Raw genomic sequence first — 8,097 nt, 5'->3', positions numbered from 1 at the left:
GGATAATTTATGTGCCCTGAATTTTACAGGTAAGGCAGGTAGGGTAATATGATAGCCACACAGATCATAAACAGAATGACATAATTTGAACATACGTACAGATAACAGACAGATAGCTATAAACAAATAGATACAATATATACTTAAAAATACACATAACTGGATAGCTGTAGAAGTTTTTACAAAATATAATACAAAATACAATTATGTTCATTTTTATTGTACATTTAGTGAAAAATATTTAGGGCAGAAATCATGCTGTGTTTCTATGTCTTTGTGTGTGCACACTATGGTCAAAAGTATGTGGACACCTAACCATCACACCCATATGTGATTCTTCCCCAAACTGTTGCCACAAAGTTAGAAGCACACAATTGTATTGAATGACTTTGTATACTGTAAGCTGTTCCAGCATGACAATGCCCCTGTGCACAAAGTGAGTACCATGATTTGCCAAGGTTGGAGTGTAAAAACTCAAGTGGTCTGCACAGAGCCCTGACCTCAACCCCACTGAACACCTTCGGAATGAACTGGAAGACGCCAGGCTTCCTAGTCTGACATCAGGGCCCAACCTCACCAATGCTCATGTCTGAATGAGTAAATCCCCACAGCCATGATCCAAAATGTAGTGGAAAGCCTTCCCAGAAGAATGGAGGTTATTATAACAGCAAAGGGGCAACTAAATCTATAATGGCATATTCAACCAGCACATATAGGTTTGATGGTCAGGTATCCATATACTTTTGCAAGTCAAGCCATATGGGTTAGCTAGTTACATGGGCTGAAAAGAATAATTTTGGAGCTCACCCAACACAATCTCAAGCAAACTTAAGATGCAACTGCAACTGAATAGACGCTTACCATTGGAGTCCTGAAAATTTGTAAATAACCTTTTTTAATCTTAAAAGGCTTTTTTGGAAATGCCTTTTAAACGAATGAATCTGGCAATGTCTTTCTGTAGCAAATAGCAGCCTGTAAACGAATAGTGTGATTTCATTCCAGCTGTCCAATATTGAAATGCAATTTTTTTTCTTTTTGCAGATCATATATCTAGAAGATGCCAACAACCACAGAAACATGGGCTTGATTACCATTGCATATTTTGTGTGGTACCACAGTCTGGGTTTCCACTAAAGTATTAGATCACTTAAGTCTGTCATAATCTATTTTAGAAGTGTGCTGCTGCTTGGTAAATGGTAAATTATCAATTTGCTGTATTATTGCAGAGATGAAAACTATATGGGTCTTTTTTTGCTTTCATTTTTTGTAGATGTAGGCAATGCTATTATGCTTGCAGTTTAATTTATCAAATCTTTTCAGCATCAAAGCTGTTAGCACGAATGGTGAAACACGTGGTTGACTCTTAGCTGGATATATGAAGCAGCATGATAAGGAGGGTTTGCCTGCACTGCTGCTATTAGTGTATTAGGGGAAGCAATCAGTTAAATCAGTATAAAGAAATAAATCTTCTTAATGAAGCAGATACAGCAAGCACAATAACATTAATGCAGGGATGCTTACTGTATTTGTCAATGCATATTTGCAATGCTTTGCTGATTATTACACTTATTAAAAAGCATTTTATAAACTTAAATTTAGAAGGTAGAGCAAAATAGCACAAAACAATATCAGCCATACTTATGCAAAGAAGAACAGTCACTGGTTATAATATTGCAAAGCTTGTCCAGTTTAGAAAAAAGGCAGTGAGTCATTTTAGAGGTGAAAGTGTTGACTTTTATCGATGAACTGGGTCAAATGACCTGACTCACTGAAGAGACAGAATTCCCATCACTACTTATTTACCAGGAAAAGTATGTTCAATCAGTACTAAAATATTTATTTTACATTCTAAAAATCAGTGAGTAGTAAATGAACTTTCTGGAAAACAGATGTTCTACTTGCATGCTACTCAAATAACTGAGCTTAAAGCATCTTAATTACCAAAATTAGTGTCATAGCATTAACAAGCATCAGTTGCACCTCCTGTTTTCTGGCCAGAATCAAATGTCTTTGGGGTGATATGAGGTAATTATCCGCTGTCATGGTTTGAATTTTCACTGCTATGCTATACACACAGATTTCCATCAGCTGCAGGCCTTGCACATCTGCCCGACCCCCTCCCTCTTTGAATGGATCCAAGACCTAAAGCTGTGGATGAATGCTAACTTTTTAAAACTTAATGCTGGTAAAACAGATCTTCTGCTGATTGGTTCCAAATCAATAACCTCTTTCAGTAGTAGTTGTAATCTGGTCATTGATTGCATTGTCATTAAACCTCCACCTACTGTATGTAACCTTGGTGTTATCTTTGATTCTGCCCCCTCTTTTGAAAAATCACATAAACCCCTTGTCAAAGACTGCCTTTTTTCACCTCCGCAACATTGTATGTCTCCGTCCTGTACTCAGCACTAAGGATGATGAAACACTCATCCAGGCTTTAATTATACATTGCAACTATAGATTATTGTAATGCTCTGTTTTTGGTCTCCCAGCCAAGTCCATTACTCAGCTTCAGTATAAACTCTGCTGCCATAGTCCTCATCCACACTAAATGCTCAGCACACATCACCCCATCCTCTAGAACCTTCACTGGCTTCCTGTTCTGTATCACATTCATTATAAAATTCTTATGTTTACATTTAAAGCACTCCATGGCTACACTCCTCAATATCTCATGGAATTACTTCAACCGTACTCTCTCATTCGTGGTCTCAGATTGTCATCTTTTGGTCTTTTGCCTCTTCCCAAATTTACATTATCTACCATAGGTTCCAAGGCATTTAGGGTTGCAGCCCCTAAGCTGTGGAATTGACTCCCTCAGAGCCTTCATGATAGTATATCTCTTCCGAAAATCAAAACTTAAGTTAAGTCTTGTCTCTTCTCTCTCTTCTGTCCTCATCTTCAAGCAATCTTTGTGATAACTTCTTATTGAGATCAGCGATCCAGACAATTTATGTCTCTGCTACACAAAGTTATAGCCTTCTAATGGCCCATGTTTCAGTGTTTAAAGGTGCTATGTGTAAGAATTGGCCACTTGGTGAATTAATACTACACACTCCAAACAAATAGGGGGCAGAATATCACCAGAAATTTTTTGGTGCCCGCCCCTATCATAAGAGATAAGAAAATGCACAGTGCCCACCCCCAATACATATACACACACACACACACACACACACACCACTACCGCTCTCATAGAACTATCACTCACTGAAAATAGTGTAAAGCTATTTTTAGTTAATCAACTGCTGGGTTCATACAATCTCATGTTAGAGTCATCAGTTGGATAAAAGCCAACTACTGTATTAACGAACAGCAGGGCAAGATAATGCTGTTATCTTATAATCCTCATGCGTGCCATCAGCCTATAGATTGCTATCAGTTGCTTAGCTCAGTTTTTAGCAAGAAGACATGTACAGCAACTTGTACATTAGTAGTGCATGAGACCACTACTGCTCATGACACAGCAGATATGTAACCTTTTTTTATTATTAACAATGCAACTGCTTAAACACACTGCCTATGACTTAATAAAATAACCGCACAACTGAATGTTTTTGAATGATATGTTTGGTGTAATAATCGGGCCAGAGAGGGGAGTGCCTTTACAAGAATATGCTCTCGCATTTGCCGGCATGCAATTTAGCAGATCTTACACACACACACACACGAAAAATGGTCATGAGCTTCTAGGGATCTGTAACATTTAAACACATGCAGAGTGTTTGCACTCAGTCCAAAAAAGAGATTGCAATATCCAGGTATGTGAATGGAGGCTCTGTAATCCAGTCTTTCACTGTTGTTTAGTGTTTGGCATTGTGATTCAGTTTGTCCTGGTAGGGTCCCTTTTCTTTCTCTTTCACCTACTCCAAAAATGCAGCTCACCAACACACAAAATATTAACTGCAAATCTATATTTTGGTGGATTCCAGTAGTTTATGCAAATTGCAGCAACCCATTTGCTTCTCTTTTCTGAGCTCAGAGGCTAACATGTATGTAGTGCAACAACCAGTGAAGTGCAACAACTTCTCATCTCAGTGCAACAACTTCTCATCTCATGGGATGAGGGCAGTCTGGACACTACAGCGACTCACTATCACTTCTTGAGGTACAAAGTGGTATTACAAGACAGAAGGTGCTTCCTGTCTCGAGGCTAACTGGTTAGCATGCTCACTTCAGTAGTCATCTCTGCACTGCAATACACAGACATCTTTGACACACACCGTCAAATATGTTACTTCTTTACATTCTGTTGATGATTTTAGTTAAGTTTTTAAATGTTCAACCTAAAATTCTTACACGTATCACCTTTAACATCTATCTTTTATTCTTGTAGCCTTAAGATGACAGTGAAGATCAGGTTCAGGTGGCAAGGCAAGGACACTTATCTGGCAGCATAGCACTTTTTTCAGTTTTTGGCAACGAGAGCTGCCTTTGAGTCTGTGAGCCCTATGTGAGATCTTGAGAACAAGCCCTTCTAACATCTTTTTATCCTAAACTAAAGATAGCCAAAGAAGCAGTGCATATCTCATCTCATCTCATTATCTCTAGCCGCTTTATCCTTCTACAGGGTCGCAGGCAAGCTGGAGCCTATCCCAGCTAACTACAGGCGAAAGGCGGGGTACACCCTGGACAAGTCGCCAGGTCATCACAGGGCTGACACATAGACACAGACAACCATTCACACTCACATTCACACCTACGGTCAATTTAGAGTCACCAGTTAACCTAACCTGCATGTCTTTGGACTGTGGGGGAAACCGGAGCACCCGGAGGAAACCCACGCGGACACGGGGAGAACATGCAAACTCCACACAGAAAGGCCCTCGAACCCAGGACCTTCTTGCTGTGAGGCGACAGCACTAACCACTACACCACCATGCCGCCCAGCAGTGCATATATGAGAAGCAATTATTCATTATATTGTTTTGGAAGTCAGCTAATGGGTTAAAGTTACACTATCGTCAGCTAATTACTAGTTAACTGGTTTAACTTGACCATTTTCTCAATGCATCATTGTTGAAATTGATAAATACAAACCCTCCATGCCACCAAGCAATCATAAGGTGAATATTTTGATTTCTGATCATTGATAATTATTTCTTTCTTCAAAGAAACAGTTATGACCTCTCAGCAGCAAACTGTTCTTGTACATGTAAATGTATAGCAGCTTACAAAACACTCAGCAGTTATCAAGTGTCAACTTAGCAAAAATTTTAATATTCCTTTGTAACAATAGCCAACATGCTCAGTTAGGCCACATACAGCATTGTTCTCAAACGTGCACATCTTTGAGCAAACAAACAAACAAACAAACAAACAAACAAACAAAATTTAAAAAGCATGACAGGGACCTCAGTGCCAATGACATGGACAAGTCAGCTCTGTGGACCACCCAAAGATGTGTCAAATGCTAAATATACTAATAATCATTAATAAACTGGCACATTGTGTATTTCAAATACTTTTATGGTTCAAAAATCATTAAACAGTCATACATTGTGGAAAACAAACATCTGTTATCTATAATTGCACTGTATACGTGAAATACTCTGTGAAAAACAGAAAACCAGCAGGCAGCTGCTCAGCAGTTCTCTGAATTGCTCTGCATTAAATAAGTCTAAACCCCAAAGCTACAGAGTTGAGACAAGTGTGGATGTCTTACTGAAAAGACCGTAAATCATTTTAGTGGACTAGAAGGTGCAAGGCCTTGGAACTTACTGAGGCTTTGTGTACAGGGCTATTGATTAATTCCTACTTCAATTCCCTTGATGGAGCTCTACCCAGAAATTTTCATTTCCTAATCCAATACTAGAAAAAGAAAAGCTAAAATATAAGTGCAGAGTTCAACCACTGTTAAGCCCTTATTTGCTCTGGAAAAGCTCAAAACATTTTGAAAAGCTGAAATACAGCTTGTCTTCAATATATAGGAGGAAAAACATTAATGAACATTATTTATTTTTAATCAAAACCACACAGGCTGAATTCCAGAACAAAATTAGAAATAAATGGCCAACCACACATCTGCATACCACACACAACCATTAAACAAAGGCTGCTAGGCCAAGGATAAGGTGGAAAACCAGCACCAAAGCATTGCAATATGTGAAAAATACACTGTTGTCCATTTAAATGGTTCATCACAACAGAATCTCTGAGGAACAAACTAACCATCTGGCCATTACAATCTTAGTAATCTAAATATGTGCAGGCTAACCTACACCATGATAGCTTTTTAGCTCTACTGGTGATAAGGATGGCATTGTTTACTTCTTCATTTTTATACATGCCAAGTTTTGTTGCTGTTTGCAGCCTTTTTTTAATACAAAATCAGATATGTGTGCTGCCATGTAGGTTAATTATGATCTTTTGTTCATTGACTTCTATGTGAAGCCTTACCTCATGATTGAAATTCACAGGCCGAGAACCTAATTAGCAATGGCACCAAGCTGATAACAGCAAAAAATGTTGGACTGGAAAAAACATATCGGATATCGGGTGCTGTAACAAACAGCAAAGGTTGGAACTGGATTTGAAAAAGAAATTTAGTTTTGGAAAGTGAATGTTTACAAAGAAATGTTTTGTTAGGATGAATTTTGATACTTTTATTTAAAAGTGTATCGTTTGGCAGTATGGTGGTGCAGTGGTTAGCACTGTCACCTCACAGCAAGAAGATTCCGGGTTCGAGCCTCACGGCCGACAGGGGCCTTTCTGCGTGGAGTTTGCATGTTCTCTCCATATCTGCATGGGTTTCTTCTGGGTGCTGTGGTCTCCTCAAACAGTTCAAAGACATGCAGATGAGGTAAAAATACTCAGCCACTGGGGTTGCACAAGACAGTGCATACTTCGTGCCAGTCCCAAGCCCAGATATATTGGGGAGGGTTGCATCAGGAAGGGCATGCGGTATGAAAAACCTATGTCAAATCAAATATGTGGATCATGATGGTCTGCAGTGGTGACCCCTAACAGGAGTAGCCAAAAGAAGAAGAAAATACAAGAGTGTATAGTTCATATAAAAATTATATATTTATACTTTATTATATTTACCAAGTAAGTGATGTGTTTCATAATCTGTAGCCGCTTATCCTGTTCTACAGGGTCGCAGGCAAGCTGGAGCCTATCCCAGCTGACGATGGGCGAGAGGCGGGGTACACCCTGGACAAGTCGACAGGTTATTGCAGGGCTGACACAGAGACAAACAACCATTCACACTCACACCTATGGTCAATTTAGAGTCACCAGTTAACCTAACCTGCATGTCTTTGGACTGTGGGGGAAACCGGAGCACCCGGAGGAAGCCCACGCAGACACAGGGAGAACATGCAAACTCCACACAGAAAGGCCCTCGCCGGCTGCTGGGCTCGAACCCAGGACCTTCTTGCTATGAGGCAAGTTGACTATAAGCCATGTACGACGAGATTGAGTGGAATAACTGTTTTATTCTATCCACATTCACTGGAAGCAGAGCATTTTTATTTTTTTGTAAATTTGATAAATAAAAACGTCTGACAAAATAAGTTCTGCTTAGAATGTAAACAAACTGGCAAAATGACAGTAGCAATTTGTGAAAAATGTTATAATAATAATTCTTGAAAAATAAAAAAGAGATATTCTTACCATCAAATACTCTCATTCCATATTTTGTTTTTTTGGGTTTTTTTTTTTTTTTTTGCATTTTTGGGGGTTTTGTTTTCAAGTAAAGTTTTTATTTCATCCTAGGATCAGCAAGAAGCTCCGCCATTTTGTTTTTCTCTACTCACAGTATATGAGCTGATAGCCTAGTAGCAGAGTAGCCAATCAGAGCATTCGATTGCGCATATCCAGTGCATGTGGATAGAACACACACACGCACAAACACACACAAAACTCCATTTCCAAAAAAGGTGGGATGCTGTGTAAAATATAAAAAAAAAAAGCAATGATTTGCAAATCATGTCATAACCCTTTTGAGGCTCGTGGGAAATGAGGGATTCATCTCGTGTTACTACCTGATTCCTGGCCACCCAAAGCTGATGCTTGATCACCACCCCCCTCCACACATGGAAACCCAAATTTTAATTGAATGGTGAAACTTAGAAATTTTATTGTTGTTGATTT

This window comes from Neoarius graeffei, chromosome 4 (assembly GCF_027579695.1).
Source record: "Neoarius graeffei isolate fNeoGra1 chromosome 4, fNeoGra1.pri, whole genome shotgun sequence".
NCBI lineage: Eukaryota > Metazoa > Chordata > Actinopteri > Siluriformes > Ariidae > Neoarius > Neoarius graeffei.
The sequence above is the reverse complement of the archived record's forward strand: the minus strand, read 5'-3'. Positions refer to the sequence as shown.